The sequence below is a fragment of the Manis javanica genome, chromosome 9 (genome assembly GCF_040802235.1).
Source record: "Manis javanica isolate MJ-LG chromosome 9, MJ_LKY, whole genome shotgun sequence".
Taxonomy (NCBI): domain Eukaryota; kingdom Metazoa; phylum Chordata; class Mammalia; order Pholidota; family Manidae; genus Manis; species Manis javanica.
This window is the reverse complement of record NC_133164.1, coordinates 28,754,913-28,772,686: the sequence shown is the minus strand read 5'-3', so window position 1 is coordinate 28,772,686 and position 17,774 is coordinate 28,754,913. Positions and strand designations below refer to the sequence as shown.

The window sequence follows — 17,774 nt, the reverse complement described above, 5'->3', positions numbered from 1 at the left end:
GGAGGGGCGCTCGGGTCCCGCCAGGCCGGGGCTTGTATCTTACCCCCTTCGCGAGGTGCTGGGTTCTTGCAAGTGTGGATGTGGTCTGGATGTTGTCCTGTGTCCTCTGGTCTCTATTTTAGGAAGAGTTTTCTTTGTTATATTTTCATAGATCTATGTGGTTTTGGGAGGAGATTTCTGCTGCTCTACTCATGCTGCCATCTTGGCTCTGCTTCTTGTGAATTTTTTATGGGGAGTTTCGGCCAAGAACCAAAAAGGATAGAGATGAAGTTATTTTTCCTCCCCAACATCTGGTAGGGTACTGAGCAGAGCCTGAGTTTTTTTCACCTTGTCCAAGATTGCATTATCTTAGCAAAGAATCACTCACTGTAAAGGGACTCATACTAGCAAGTACCAGCTCCCAACTAGGATGCTATTATGGCTTTAATCAATCACAGCTCTGACCCACCCCCTTCACATATCCTTGACACACCCTTGAATTTGTGTGTATATTTTAAAAAACAAATGAGTGATCTCTGTTTCTTGAAAGCGAAATTGTCATGAAAATAATTTCCAGTTAACCGAGGTTTCTGATAATTTGAATTCTGATCTCTTGCAATTTCCTTATGTTGTATATATTGAGCCTTTGTTTTAGACATTTTATTTATTTTAGTAGGTAAATCAAAGAAATAAGCCTTTTCTCATTATTTAGTGTGGGTAACCAGCAGTAGCTTGCCTAAAATATTTCTAAAATAGAAATTCCTGTGTCTTACCCTCAGAGACACTGATGCAGTAAGCTTGACAAGGGACACAGGATTTGCATTGCTCAAAACTTCCCAGTTTAATCTGAAACAAGTGGCATGGACCTTTTCCTAAGAAAACTGTTTCCAAATTTTAAACCCGAAAGATTGGGTCCTAACCTGTCCATGGCCCATAAATATAGCTTTACCAGTATTTACATTGTAGCGCAGTTTGGACAATGATGGCTGCAACTTGAGAGGCTAACCAAATTATATATCCTGTAAAATAGGAAGAGCAAGTAGAAGAACTTATCTCATGAAGAGTTTATTTTAAATGTTAATTCATTTAAAATTCTAAGTTTAATTTAAGAACCCTTCCCCCCAAAACTGTACTTCCTAAAATGACTCAAGTTATTCTGAAACAAGCCGCCTCACAAAAACCAAGAAACACTATTATTAAAAGCTAAAGATCAACTTAGATGACCATAACAGGCTTTATATTTCATGATAATGATTATTCATATTTATAAAATGGATCCTACACCTTTAGGGTATTACTGCTATGTTATTATTTATCCAAGCAAACATGGTAACATCTTGGAATGTTTTACAATTCAATGTGGTAAATGGATCAGGTACACATATGGTCATACAAATTGCATTCTATTTTCCTGATTGTTTAGAAAGTGTTTGAATATCTATATGTGTTTCTGGACAAATAAAAGTATATTTTAGAACACTAAAACAAAAATACATGAAAATAACTACAAACATAAATACATATTATCTTTAACATTCACAATCCTTGAAATAAGTTTTAACTTAAATTGACCAAAGCCGCAGAAAAGTATCATGATAAAAGCTTAATTCAAATCAGGAAATCAGCTATTTACTAGTTATGAGCTTTCATAAACACTGAACTAAAGCCCAACTTTATCCATACTGTAAATCAAAATAATACTTATTTGACAGTATTATAATATATATGCAGAAGTATAACAGTTGTTCTGAGTATTAAAGACGTACTTAAATATGTAGCACTGTGTGTGGCACATAGTAAATGCTCAAGAAATATTAGCTATTATTTTACTCTAAATGAAATCATTTATTTCATTATTTGTCAGTTCTGTTTTCTATAATATGAACACAATATTTATATTGTATAATATTAGGGGTGATGATTTAATAGATATTTAAATCTCATAAGATATCTGTTATTTTTAGACTTTTAAGTACAAAAGTTATAACACATTTTTTAAAATATAAGAAATAAAACATAAAACTTGTTCCTTAAAAATCATAATTCTAATTGTGTGACTGTTACCATTAGGTTTGAAAACATACTTTACCTCTTTTTTTCTTTTATTTAAGGTATCACTGATATACAATCTTATGAAGGTTCCACATGAGCAACATTGTGGTTACTGCATTCACCCATATTATCAAGTCCCCCCCACACACACCGCATTGCAATCACTGTCCTTCAGCGTAGTAAGATGCTATAGAGTCACTACTTGTCTTCTCTGTGGTAAACTGCCTTCGCCATGACCCTCCTACATTATGTGTGTTAATCATAATGCCCTTTAATCTTCTCCCTCTCCCCCAACCCACCCTCCCCAAACTCTGTCCTTTGGTAACCGCTAGTCCCTTCTTGGAGTCTGTGAGTCTGCTGCTGTTTTGTTCCTTCAGTTTTGCTTTGTTGTTATACTCCAGAAATGAGTGAAATCATTTGGTGCTTGTCTTTTCTCCACCTGGCTTATTTCACTGAGTATCATACCCTCTAGCTCCATCCATCTTGTTGCAAAAAGTGGGATTTCTTTTCTTTTTATGGCTGAATAATATTCCACTGTGTATATGTACTACCTCTTCTTAATCCATGCACCTACTGATAGACACTAAGGTTGCTTCCATATCCTGGCTATGGTAAATAGTGCTGTGATAAATATAGGTATGATAGGTCTTTTTGAATCAGGGGTTTTGTTTTCTTTGGGTAAATTCCTAGGAGTAGAATTCCTGGGTCAAATGGTATTTCTGTTTTTAGTTTTTTGAGAAACCTCTATATTACTTTCTACAATGATTGAACTAATTTACATTCCCTCCAGTAGTGCAGGAGGGTTCCCCTTTCTCCACATCCAAGCTACCATTTGTTATTTCTTATCTTTTGGATGTTGGCCATCCTAACCAGTGTGAGGTGATAACTGATTGTGGTTTTAATTTGCTTTTCTCTGATGATTAATGATGTGGAGCATCTTTTCATGTGCTTGTTGGCCATCTAAATTTCCTCTTTGGAGAAGTGTCTGTTCAGAACCTCTGCCCATTTTTTAATAGGGTTATTTGTTTTTTGGGTGTGGAGGTGTGTGAGTTCTTTATATATTTTGGATGTTAACCCCTTATTGGTTATGTCACTTACATATATATATTCTCCCATACTGTAGGATGCTTCTTTGTTCTGCTAATGGTCTCCTTTACTATAAGAAAGCTTTTTAGTTTGATGTAGTCCCATTTGTTCATTTTTGCTTTTGTTTCCCCTACCCGAGAAGATGTGTTCAGGAAAAAGTTGCTAATGTTTATATCCAAGAGATTTTTTACTATATTTTCTTCTAAGAGTTATGGTTTCATGACTTACAATCAGGTCTTTGATCCATTTCGAGTTTACTTTTGTGTATGAAGTTAGACAATAATCCACTTTCATTCTCTTACATGTAGCTGTCCAGTTTTGCCAACAAAAGTGGTTGAAGAGGCTGTCATTTCTCCATTGTATGCCCATGGCTCCTTTATCATATATTACTTGACCACACATGTGTGGGTTTATATCTGGGCTCTCTAGTCTGTTTCATTGATCTGTGGGTCTGTCCTTGTGCAGTACAAAATTGTCTTGATTACTGTGGCTTTATAGTAGAGCTTGAGATTGAGGAGTCTATTCCCCCCAGCTTTATTCTTCCTTCTCAGGATTGCTTTAGCTATTTGGGGCCTTTTGTGGTTCCATATGAATTTTAGAACTATTTGTTCTAGTTCATTGAAGAATGCCATTGGTATTTTGATAGTTATTGCATTGAATCTATAGATTGCTTTAGGCAGGATGGCCATTTTGACTATATTAATTCTTCCTATGCATGAGCATGGGATGTGTTTCCATTTTTTTGGTGTCTTCTTCAATTTCTCTCATGAGTGTCTTGTAGTTTTCAGCATATAGGTCTTTCACCTCCTTGCTTAAGTTTATTCCCAGGTATTTTATTCTTTTTGATGCAGTTGTAAATGGAGTTGTTTTCCTGATTTCTCTTTCTGCTAATTCATTGTTACCATCTAGGAATGCAACAGATTTCTGTGTATTAATTTTGTATCCTTCAACTTTGCCTAATTCAGTTATTAGTCCTAATAGTTTTGGGGTAGATTCTTTAGGGGTTTTATGTACAATATTATGTCATCTGCAAACAGTGACAGTATTACTTCATCCTTACCAATTTGGATGCCTTTTATTTTTTTGTCTGATTGCTGTGGCTAGGACTTCAAGTACTATGCTTAATAAAAGTGGTGAGAGAGCATCCTTGTCTAGATCCTGATCTTAGAGGAAAAGTTTTCAGCTTTTCACTGTTAAGTATGATGTTGGCTGTGAGTTTGTCATATATGGCTTTTATTATGCTGAGGTACTTGCCCCCTATATCCATTTTGTTGAGAGTTTTTATCAGGAATGGATATTGAATTTTGTATGCTTTTTCAGCATCTAATGAGAAGATCATGAGATTTTTGTTCTTTTTGTTGATGGGGTATATGATATTGATGGATTTTCAAATATATATCATCCTTGCATCCCTTGAATAAATCCTACTTGATCATGGTGGATGAACTTTTTGATGTATTTTTAATTTGTTTTGCTAATATTTTGTTGAATATTTTTTGCATCTATGTTCACTAGGGATATTCATCTGTAATTTTATTTTTTTTGTGTGTTGTCTTTGTCTGGTTTTGGTATTAGAATGATGATGGCCTCATTGAATAAGTTTGGAAGTATTCCCTCTTCTTCTACTTTTTGGAAAACTTTAAGGAGAATGGGTATTAGGTCTTCATTAAGTGTTTGATAAAATTCAGCAGTGAAACTATCTGGTCCAGGATTTTGTTCTTAGGTAGCTTTTGATTACCAATTCAATTTTGTTGCTAGTAATTGGTCTGTTCAGATTTTCTGTTTCTTCCTGGGTCAGTCTGGGAAGGTTTTATTTTTCTAAAAAGTTGTCCATTTCTTCTAGTTAGGCAATTTGTTAGCATATATTTTTTCATAGTATTCTCTAATAATTCTGCCTATTTCTATGGTGTCCATAGTGATTTTTTCATTCTCAATTCTGATTCTGTTTATGTGTAGACTTTCTTATTTTCTTGATAAGTCTGTTCTATGGTTTTATCTATTTTGTTTATTTTCCTGAAGAACTAACTTCTGGTCTCATTGATTCTTTCTATTGTTTTATTCTTCTCGATTTTATTTATTTCTCCTCTGACATTTATTATATCTCTCCTTCTACTGACTTTGGGCTTCATTTGTTCTTCTTTTTCTAGTTTCCTTAATTATGAGTTTAGACTATTCATTTGGGATTGTTCTTATTACCTGAGGTAAGCCTGTATTGCAATATACTTTCCTCTTAGAACTGCTTTCATTGCATCCTGCAGATTTTGGAGTGTTGAGTTGTTGTTTTCATTCATCTCCATATATTGCTTGATCTCTGCTTTTATTTAGTTATTGATCCACTGATTATTTAGGAGCATGTTGTTAAGCCTCTGTGTGTTTCTGGGCTTTTTGTTTACTTTGCATAATTTATTTCTTGTTTCATACAAGTGGTCTGAGAAGTTGGTTGGTACAATTTCAATCCTTCTGAATTTACTGAGTCTCTTTTGTGGCCTAGTATGTGATCTATTCTGAAAAAATGTTCCATGTGCACTTAAGAAGAAGTGTATCCTGCTGCCTTTGGGTGGAGTGTTCTGCAGATGTCTATTAGGTCTATCTGTTCTAATGTGTTGTTCAGGGCCCCACCCCTTACTTATTTTCTGTCTGGTTGATCTGTCCTTTACAGTGAGTGGTGTGTTGAAGTCTCCTAAAATGAGTGCATTGCATTTTATTTTCCCCTTTATTTCTGTTAGTATTTGTGTCATATATTTAGGTACTCCTTTGTTGGGTACATAGATATTTGGAATGGTTTTAGCCTTTTGTTGGACTGACCCTTTTACATTATGTAATGTCCTTCTTTGTTTCTTTTTACTTTCTTTGTTTTGAAATCTATTTTGTCTGATATAAATACTGCTACTCCTGCTTTTTTCTCCCTATTATTTGCAAGAAATATCTTTTTCCATCCCATCACTTTTAGTCTGTATATGTCTTTGGGCTTGAAGTTAATATTGTATCAGTAGGGTCTGGTTTTTTTTATCCATTCTGTAACTCTATGTCTTTTGATTGGTACATTCAGTCCATTTACATTTAGGGTGATTGTCCATAGACATGCACTTATTGCCATTGCAGGCTTTGGATTCATGGTTACCAAAGGTTCAAGGGCAGTGTTCTTACTATCTAACAGTCTGTCTTACTTTGCTTATTATGCTATTTCAAACACAATCAAATGTTGTTTTTAGTTCTCCCTTCATCTTCTTCTTCCTTCTCTAATCTTTATATTAGGTGCCATATTCTCTACTCTTTGTATATCTCTTGACTAACTTTGTGAGTAGTTGATTTAATTTTGCATTTTCTTAGTAATTAATTGGTCTCCTTCCTTTACTGTGGTTTTATTTTCTATAGTGACAGCTATTAAGCCTTATGAGCATTTCCATCTAGAGTAGCCCCTTTAAAATATACTGTAGACATGGTTTGTGGGTGGTGAATTCCCTCAAGTTTTGCTTATCTGGAAATTGTTTACTCCCTGCTTCAAATTTAAATGATAATCTTGCCACGTAGAGTATTCTTGGTTTGAGGCCCTTCTGTCTCATTGCATTAAAGATATCATTCCAGTCCCTTCTGGCCTGTAATGTTTCTACTGAGAAGTCTGTTGATAGCCTTACTAGCTTGACTTTGTGTGTCATGTTTTTCATCTCTCTGGCTGCTTTTAATACTCTGTCCTTGTCTTTGATCTTTGCCAATTTAATTATTATGTGTCTTGGTGTTGTCTTCCTAGGGTACATTGTGTTGGGAGATGTCTGCACATCTATGACTTGAGAGACTATTGGGGAAGATTTTCAGATTGGGGAAGTTTTCAGCATTATTTCCTCAAAGATACTTTCTATCCCTCTTTCTCTCTTCTTCTTCTTCTGGTACCCCTAAAAGGTGAGTGTTGTTCTGTTTGGATTGGTTGCATAGTTCTCTTATTATTATTTCATTCCTAGAGATCCTTTTATCTCTCTGTATTTCAGCTTCTTTGTATTCCTCTTCTCTAATTTCCATTTCATTCACCATCTCCCCTATCTCATTTAATCTGCTTTTAAATCCATCCATTGTATGCATCATTTCAGATACTGTATATTTCAAAATTTCTATCTCTTTCTTGAAATCCTCCCTGATATCTTGAATATTTTTCTGTAGCTATGGGAGCATGTATATGATTTTCATTTTGAAATCTTTATCAAGAAGATTGGTGATTTCAGTTTCACTTAGCCCTCTTTCTGGAGTCTTTTCCCACAGATTTGTTTAGACAAAATTCTTTTACTGTTTCTTAGTGATTCCTATGGAATAATAACTTTGTGTAGGTGGCACCCTCTAGTGCCCTGAAGCTCTACTTTCTGGAGCTTCTGAGTACCTGTAGCAATGGTGGGGGTGCAGGTGAGTGGAACTGTTGCCTGTCAAGGAGGAGAGACTTCTTTCCTGCCTTCCTTGCTGTAGTGCCTGCTTCCACTGCCAGGTCCAGTGGGCTGACCATGCAGGGATGAGCCTCTGTGCTATGCCCCTGTAGCTCTCATAGGTTGGGCTACCTTCTGGTTGGCCTGGCTTTATGGCAGGCACAGAAGGTGTGCAAGACCAGTGCCTGCCAGGATGAATTAGAGGCAGGCTGCCTACTGCCATGGGGGGCCCCAGAGCTGCTTTGCCAGCCAGTTAGGTGGAGCATCTCTACCTCCTGAGAGTTCCCAACTTGCTGGACTAAGTGTTCCAGGATGATTTTGTCCACTTGCCCTTGCTCCTGAGCAGTGAGCTCTGTGTAATCCTTGCCCCTTTAGCGCTACTCTCACCATTGGGGAGTCTTTTACAAAATGCCTATCTTTCTTTTTCCCTGGGGGTCAGTTGTATATACAATGCCTATCTTTCTTTTTCCCTGGGGGTCAGTTGTATATACTTGTTCTTCAGCAGTAGCTTGAATCTCAGTCTCTCCCAGGATTCCACCCATCTTTGCTTTCCAAACCCACTAATCTCCAGAGCACCATGTAATATGGGTTCATAATCCCAGAGCAGATCTCTGGGACTGGGTGTTTAGCAGTCTTGGGTGGGCTTCTACTCTCTCCCTGCTCCATTTCTCTTCCTCCCACCTGTCGGCTGTGGTGGGAGCAGAGCTTGGGTTCTGCTGGATTGCAGCTTTGCTACTTTACCCTTTTCTGTGAAGTCTTGTCTTTTCCCCTATGTAGGCAGTCTGTTTTGCAGTCTTTGAGTTGCTCTTTCTGGATTAGTTGTATTTGCTATATTTTATGTGGTTTTGGGAGGAGGTTTTTGCCTCAGATCTCATGTTGCATCTTCCCTCCCCTCCATAGTTCACTTCTTTTATATTGATCTGGGGTTGCATAATGAGTACTCCTTTGCTCAGGTTCAGTTCTTTATAGGAGTATAATTGAGAGCCTTCAATTACAGATAAAAGAACTGATGAATTGTTAAACCACTCTCCTTGTGGGAATAATGTCTCTGACTCAATATGAATACAAATTACATTCAAAGAACAAGTCTAATAACATTCTGAGTTTTTTATGCAGAACTTCTTACATTTCTCCCTACCAGCCCCACACACCTCTGCATTTTTTCCCTTATTACCTTGTCATTCTGTTGGGCATCACAAGACCTCTCAAAAATTATTTGAGAAACTCAAGGGAAACTTTAAGTGTTTATGTAGATTGTATCATGCATTTTGAAGGCACAAATTTGGTGTGTAAGAAATTGAGGTTGTAAGACTGATACTAAAACTATGTGTACTTGAGGCAACTCCAAAATGCCACTCTGCTCACCTGAGCTCACTAAAGGAGCCCCTGACATCTTCTGCCTGTCTCCTTGGCTTCATCTTCACCAACTGAAAGCAAACTGATTGCTCCAAGTATAGCCTGTAGGAACTATGGCCAGGGGCTATACAGGCACTTACCTCGGCATTTCCATCATGTCAATGCTTGACTCTTCCTCATTGTTTTGGCTACATGTATACTGAAACATCAACATTTATTTTTCTATTTCCTACTCAAATATATAAAGAAATGGATTATAGTTAGTCATCATTTGTTTAAGTAAAAATATTTACTAACGCTAATGTTCACCATTTGTCATCATTCTAATAACCAGAACAAAGGTTGCAATGCTTTCAACTTTATCCATATGATTGATTTGGTGAGATAAAGCATTGATTCTATTATCAAACAGGTAGATGAGTAAATGCAGTGGTTATGAATGTCTTTGCTTGTTTTTACCCTAGGTGAGCATGTACAAACCGAAAATTCTTTATTTTCTGCTTTATTCCAGTGACAAGTCAGTCATACTCTAATGATAGTAGCCAATTCTTAGAATCAAAAAGTTTTTGATTTTTTTAGTAGCTGACATTCTCAATACATTTCGATTCACACAATTGCACCAAGAACAAAATGTGTGAGTGTATGTGAGCGTGTGTGTGTGTGTGTGTATGTATGTTACAGCTATATGTCTGTAAATAGGGGTAGCTCTTATTTGGTTCAACATAGAGTTATTATTCTGGAGGATATTTTTTCAAGGAAATTGTGTCTATCAAGAAATTATATAATCATTATCCTTAGAATTAACCTTTTCAAATATGTGTGAATGGCTTGCATTCCCTTGTTTTGTTGTTTTATTTTTAATTCAAGATTTTTTGAGCACTTTCTGTTAGAATCTCTCTCATTACCCCTCAAATTTCATACATGATCCAAGACTGAAGTTTGAGGTCACACAAATAAACAAAATTAGATGGAATACTTGGGGAAATTACCTCCCTCTTTTCCTTCCTTCACCCCTCCTTCCTTTCTTTCTTCCTTCTTTCCTTCTTTTGTCTTTCCATTTCTTTTTTTTTTGGCATCTTAAAGGTATTTTAGATTGTAATTTGTACCACCCCCAGGTCAAATTAAAAAGCCCTAACCAGGCTCCAGACAGATTACCACAGACTTATGTTACCATTCCATGCAGCTTTCTGTTTCTCTTTAAGATTTTCTACTAACATCTAAGTCCATACCATGGAGACTTTACCACTGATAAAGATTTTGTCCCTTGATATACATTTTCAAACTATGAAGTTGGCATAATGTTTTGTAATAATACCAAGTACTGGTGAGCCTAAGTTGAAAAATGTCATTCTCAAAAACAGACCATTAAACTGTATACATACACCATTATGGAAAGCAGTTGGGCTCAAAAATCTCACAAGCATAAAAATGATACATAAATTGTGATACACTAACTATGTTTCTAAGAATCCATACTAATAAAATAAGCATATACATAAATGTTTTTGAGCAATGGTACTTGATATTCATAATGTTAGAATTATAAGAAATTTCTTGAGTATCCAATAATTAGAAAATTAATACATTAATCATCATTGGAATATTATGATGGTATTAAAATCATTTGTTTTCAAAGGAAAAGTATACTATGTGAGTATATTTCAGAATAATTTTTAAAAATATACCTGGTATTAATACTAAATGAGAAAAGATGTTATAAGTGTGAATCATATATGATTATAATTCTGAAACTATATGTATGTAAATATATATATAAACATGAAAATAATAGAATACAACAAAAATGTGATCTTCTATTCAGGCACTTTTACATGGTGAGAATATTAGAGGTATTAACTCCTGATTAGACTTTTCTGAACTGTCTACAATGAGCATGTGTAATTGCTACAATCTGAAAAAATTTCATTTTAAAAATATCAAATCATTTCCCATCTGTTCCTCTGTTCACAATACACTAATTCTTACTACTATTAGTTTTGCTACCATCTCCTAAATATAGCTTCTTTACACTACACACATTTAAGTTTCCCAAATGCTTCTATTTAATGTTTTACATAATCCATCATTAATAAAGTCAAACTGCTGCAAAATCTAAAACACTTATGTAGATTATTCAGTGAAAAAGATGACCTCATTTATATCAGCAAGAAACTATACAATAGAGAACATGATTCAAAGACATAGAGAATCTTAACTGCAAGTGAGCCTTATTTAGTAAGATGTTAGAAATAATAGCGATAAAGGGGTCCCTAAAAATAGTGATATCTTATTACTGGCTGATCTGTTTGCACTACAGCTCTCTGTTAGAAAGATTCACAGGGGTCTTTTACAATGCTGTGCTCTATATATTGTGTCGTATTAACAGCAATTTATTATTTATATTTAATGAGGCCTGACTGAGATTTTACAGTAAACTATTATTCTTTTCTGAATATTATCAACCTGTTGTGTGGAAGTGTAGCATATCAACTTAATTTCAACAGGTGCTTTTTTGAAAAAAAATTGTTAAATATTTCAAATACATTTTCCTTTCAGGTAGTTTTTACCATTATTATTTATTACAATCATATGTAAGTATTGATGATATACTTGGCACTCTGTTATAACTTGTAAAATATAATAAATTGTTGCTGTTGTTTTTTCTCAAAAATCAATTGTCAGGAAAAGTCTTCTTAAAAATGATATTTAAAGTGTGTCCTAATAGAGTCCCAAGAAAGCGAATGAACATGGGTGGTGGAGAAAAAAGTGCAGCTGGCAGAGTGTCCAGAATGTGGAAAGGTCTGAGGCAGAAGAAAAAAGTTATTGAAAATAGTTGAGTAGAGCCGCAACTTACTGTGAAAGGAGATTTATTAAGCATCTGCTTAGGCCCATGCATGTGATTGGTTCTGTGGATTTGTTGAGAACTAGAGAAAGGTGAGGCTGGGGGATGGAGGTGAAAAAAGTTCCACAAACAAGTATAAATGTGCTGGGTGTTACCACAGAGGACACCTCTTACTTGTCTGGAAGATCTAACCCAGACTGGAAAGAAAGGAAAGATTTCCAGAGGAAGTGACATTGAACCAGAGACCTGAAGGATGAAAGCATCCTGGCCAGCTGGGCAGTCAGAGCAGAGGGTCCATGCAGACATCAGATGGGGGAGCATGAGGCAGGGAAGAAAGTGAGTCTGGACATTTGACAAAGTTCCCTATGGTTGCGTGTGGAGAGCTCGGGGGACAGGGTGGGGCATGGTGATGGATAAGAAGTGGGCCGGGTGAACCATGCAGGGCAGGGCATTGCAAATCAAAGGCTCTGACTTCTAGGAGCAGTGGAAAGCCTTTGCCTCCCAAACCAGGGCAGTGGCAAAATCGGATGTGCATTATTAAAAGGCTACTCTTTGAAGCATTGTAGAAGCCACACGGGGTCAGGGAAAGGTGCAACAAACGAAGGGAGACTAGCTGGGTAGCTGATACAGAACAAAAACAAGGAATGCTGATTGGAGTGGCAGTCCCATTAACAGGGATGGAAAGAAGTGGACTAAGGCATTTTTCTCCAGACTTCCTCTCCTCATGACTGAGACTTGAGGTGGGCAGCCCATCTTCTCTCCATGAAAAATAAACCCCATACTCTGTCCATGTACCCTGACCCCCACGATACTGAGAGGCCCAGCTTCATTCTGGGATACTGACTCCCTTGTTCTATAAGTTGCCGCCAAACCAGACATCATTATGCCTTTTTAAAGATTCATTTAGTAGTAATATCCACTTCACTTCATTGTTACCAAGTTTAAATAGGACAAATTATTTGCAAGTGCTGTAGAAACTGTGATCATTTTATTATGTCCATGAAATAGTGCAATACAAAAACCCTAAACAAATATACATCCATCAATATTTCGCCATTGAACACTTCCTTTGTGTGTAACACTGTGCTGAGCATCATGGAAAAACTAAAAGACATTTATGGATGTATTGGTGTGTGATTTAAAGAAAAATTTTATTTAAACAAATAAAATTAAAGGAACCCTGAAAATAATGAGGTGGACCCAGACGTTAGGCTCCAAATATAGACTATGTTTCTCTGTTTTAAATCTGTGAGATGTGCCGAGTTAACCTTGAAATACCATTCATCTTCTCTTGAATTGTTATTTAGAAATGTTGATTACCCTAGAGAGTGAATTATCATCTTATGAGTGAACTTGGGATGTTTCTGATGGAGATTTTCCCACATTTGGAACCCAGCTGATTACTCTATCTGCCTAATGTCATGGCCAGGCCCTCTTATTTATGTTTCATTATAATCCAATTAGGTAAACACAACCTTAAAGGTTTACAGATAACAGAAGTAAAATGTTTAAATATCTTTGAAATGTTTTCATTTCTTTATTTTTCTTCCTGTAATGGAAGATTCTGCTCACAGGAAAAAATGAATAGATTATATTCTTTATGAAATCATTTTAATCTCTTCTAACATGTCTCTGGTTCCTTTTTTATTTTCTGCAGTCTTCTTGATCTAGACCAGGTTGTTATTGACAGCACTTTCACTTGTGCTTAATGAAAACATCTATTTGTATTGTCATTTAGTCTATTGCTCTGCAGTTAGATCTATGTTCCTTTGAATATGAAGGTCAAAGTTACACAGAGCAAATATATTTTAGGGAGAAAACAAAAGTAAAATTTTCCTTTCTCAGCTTATGGATTGATAGAAAATTTGTGAATATAGTTGATTATCTGCACTCATCTTTGACTTAAATTTTATTTTCAAAGTTATTAAAAGATACAGTTCAGTAATGGTAGAAGATGTATTATGGAAATATATTTTTGCAGTTATGATTTTTTTATATGCAGAGAAAATACTAGAAGATACGGATTTTAGTCTTGTTCTCAGAAAAGTCCAAAACATCTACAAATACCAATTTTCATATTTTTACACTAGAGATAATAATGTCAATAGGTTACCATAGTTCTGAGGATGAAAGAAGACAGCATCTAAGAAGATAGCTCTTTGCAAAGTAAAAGCACCATATAAATTTGGCATTGACAGGCAGCTTTTGCCTAGATGTCCAAGTTTAATTAAGGATTTTAAAACATAATGTCAGCTGAAAAGTATTTGTAAATAAAATTTATTTTCAGTCATAAGCTTCAGATTTGGAATTTAAAAAACCCATTAATTTCATAAAATAATAAATAATTTGCTTTGAAGTCAAATAATTTGCTTTTTATTTTAAGCTTAATTTCATTTTAGCACATTTATTTTTAGAAATTAAGATTTTTCTCTGAACTTGAGTAGATTACAATATGGCAATTTACTCATTCATTCATTTAGTCATCCAGTAAACATTTAATGAGCAGCTAATATATGCATAGACACTGAAAAATGCTAGGGGTGGGTAAAAACAAAAATTAACATATTCTTTTTTTCTTAAAGAAAAAAATTGCTGAAAAAGGTGAAACTAACAACTGTAATAAATCGTAGTATACATTAGTACACAAAATGTGTAAACTTGCAATTATAATTCACATGCAAGATATTATTATAAGGTATTTAAAAGATATAGTGAGTACAAAAAGGCAAAAAGAAGATCCTTTATCTGAGAGATGGCTTATAGGAGATGTCATAGAGTTTTCCTTTGAACTAAGTGATATAAACTGAATTGTATCCCCCCAAAATTCATGTTTTGAAATCCTAACTCCCAGTACTGCAGAATGTGAACTTCTTTAAAGATAGATTCTTTGTTGAGACAATCAAGTTGAAATTGGGTCTTTAGGGTGAACCCCAATCCAACACAACTGATGTTCTTACACAAAAGGGAATCTGAACACAGGTACACACCATGTAAAAGCCATGGGAGAACAGGGAGGGAGACCACCATGTGAAAATAAAGGCAGAAATCTAGGGGATGCTTATATGAGCCAAAGAATGCCAAGTTTTCTGAGCAAACCACCAGAAGCTAGGGTAGAGGCATAACAGATTCTCCCTCACAGCCCTCAAAGGAACCAATCCTGCTAACACCTTGATCTCAGACTTCTACTCTCCAGAAGTGTAAGACAAAAATTCCTGTGATTTAAGCCACTCCGCTTTTGGTACTTTGTCACAGCAGCCCAAGCAAACTAATGCCAAAAGCATAGGGGCCAGACCATGGGGTTTTTATTCTAAAAATAATTGAAAACCACTAAATGCTTTTATACAAAGGGAACATGTGGTGAGATTGCATGTTTTGGGAAGATTACTTACTTTTTTTGTTCTGTGAAGGATAGTCTGTAGGGATGAAGCTAGAGATCCAGGGGTCAGCCGGGAATTTCCTTTGATACTAACATGAGAAATGATGGCTAGTCAACTAGGGCAATGCAGTGAAATTGAGGAGTAGATTAGGAAATAGTCAGAGGTGATAAAAATTCAGTGACCCAATGGTTGGATGACAGAGAGGAAATGGTTTGTGATTTTAGCAACAGGAATGGAAAAGGGATGGAGATGAAAATATTTCAAAAGAAGAGTTCAAAGATGCATCCTACCAGTGTAGCAAAGGAAACATACATTACCTCAGCAAAATTATGGGCCTATCTGGGAAGGCATTTTATTGAATGTATTGTGATTCTGGAAGCACACTACCTATTCAAACACCACAAATTATATACCAGCAATTCCATAAACCAGTACATTTTAATCTTATTTTATTGTATATATCAAAGACAGATATATATTCACTTTGATGGCAAACAAATGTTTCTGCATAAAAAAAATAATTTTATAAGCTCTGTCATATTTTTAGTGTAAAAGATAAAATTCCTTTAGTAGCTAAATTGCAAAAGTTTTGCTAACAATATTAATGTTTGTTTTTTCAAATAAAGGAAAGGGAATATAAATCTTACAGGCATATTAACAGAAAACAACTTTATCATGAGCTCCTCAATTTTTTTTAAGTTTCAAAATGTATCACTTGAATGTTAAGAAGAAAAGAGGGGCCATAGGGCCCCTTTAGAAAAAATTACAAACTTTCCCACTGCAGAAAATTGCAAGGTATACAAAGGATACTTTTTTTTTTTAATAAAACACATAGAATTTTATTTTTTATTTTTTGTTTAAAGAATATGCAGTAATGCTATTTTCTGATCTTCCTTACCCACTGGCTCTGTGAAGAAGACACAGATTTGGGGTCACATTTCTCTAAAGATGCACAAAGAGCAGTAAATAAGCATAGCTTGGAAAGCCAGGGGAAAAACTGCCATGTCAGTCTTATTAAAAAAAAATCCCGAAAACAAACGACGGTGTTCCTGCTGGCCGCTCCTTGTGCCACAGAGATATTAGTCTTGTAAGCTCTTGAAAAAGCCCCTTACTTGCCTCCTGCAATGAGTCTGCCACAGGAGATGGATCACGCCTGAGGTCCCCTCACTCCGCGCACTACACGGGGGTTCAATTAGCGGAATCTGTCCCCTGTCTCCACCGCGGATCAGCATCCAGCATCTGTGAGGCCCACTGCCACAGTCTGCAGCCTGCCTGTGTGGAGGAAGCAACATATATATATTTATTTTTTTAAAAAAATTTTGGTATCATTAATCTACAATTACATGAAGAACATTATGTTTACTAGGCTTCCCCCTTCACCAAGTCCCCCGTACATACCCCTTCACAGTCACTGTCCATCAGAGTAGTAAGATGCTGTAAAATCACTACTTGTCTTCTCTGTGTTGTAGAGCCCACCCCATGCCCCCCCCACACACATTATAGATGCTAATTATAATACCCCCGCAAAGGATACTTTTTGATGTTTTTCTTTCTTTTGCTGGTATGTGCAATAGCTTGATAAAGTGTCTTCTTTTTCCATTAAAATTAATCAGTCCCTACAGTTTACATTTCCACCAAGTATTTGTCCAGACTCTGGTTATTTCACAGAGGATCTGTGTTGAAATCCTTGTTTTATACTTTTCTGTTGTAAAAATTCCTTCTCTAAAGCACTCCATGTTATTTCCCCAAGTTTCCCCTGCTCAGTGTTAGCCAGTGTTCTGTCCTTGCTTACTCATCACCACAGCCTTTGTTCAAGAAGAGACACCTGCTTATTGCTAGCTCCCCACTTTGTAGTTCTTTTGCTTCTCCAAGATTTCCCCTCAGGCTTCTTTTTACAGTTGGTTCTAGCTTCACTTGTATATCATCTCCTCCAGGTACCAATGTATGGGCCTGATGCCCCCTACTTTATGTGTCCCATAACATGCCATGAGTGGGTCTGCCATTTCAATTTACACTCTTTTATTGAAATGATCTAAACAGAGCTTCCACTCATGGAATACAGAATTTTTGAGGACAGGTTGCTGTCTAGAAACTAATATAAACTATATTTTTTATCACAGTACCCGCCCCTCTAGCCTAGCTTTAAAGTGAAGTCTGCTGGCATCCTTTTAGTTTTCCTTCATCTGAGAATGTCTTTGTGACCCCTTCATTCATGGAGGATAGTTTCACTGGGTATAAAATTCACAGTTGACTGTTCTTTTCTTTCAGCACTTGAAAATATTGCATCACTTCTGGATGGCCACCATGGACTCAGGTAATATTTTATTTCTCTTTGGCTCACTTCAAGATTTTTTATTTCTCTTTAGTTTCAGAAGTTTAATTATGATGTGTTTTGGTGCAGATATACTCAGTTTCACTGTATTCATAGACTCTGTAAGTCTGTGTCTTTTGGCAATTTGAGAAGTTTTCTACCTTTGTTTCTTCAAATACTCCTCACGCCCTCTGTCTTTCTCATCTCATTGGGATTCCAATGATAAAAATGTTGCATCTCATATTATTGCCTCACCAGTCCCTGAGGATCTGGGTTTTGTTTTTTGTTTTTTTTTTTTAGCCTACATTCTCTGTGTTTAGTTTGGATGAGTTATACTGTTCTATCCTTAAATTCAAAGAATGTCC

General features: G+C 35.9%; 1 long non-coding RNA gene across 1 annotated transcript in view; it reads left to right on the top strand.

Annotated features, from left to right (window-relative positions):
* Positions 1 to 17,413, top strand: part of LOC140843506 (uncharacterized) — a 306,849-nt gene extending 289,436 nt beyond the window's left edge. The window contains exon 3 of the long non-coding RNA XR_012121340.1: positions 17,367 to 17,413. This is a non-coding gene — a long non-coding RNA (uncharacterized lncRNA). The remainder of the gene's footprint in view (positions 1 to 17,366) is intronic.
* The last annotated feature ends 361 nt before the right edge of the window (positions 17,414 to 17,774 follow it).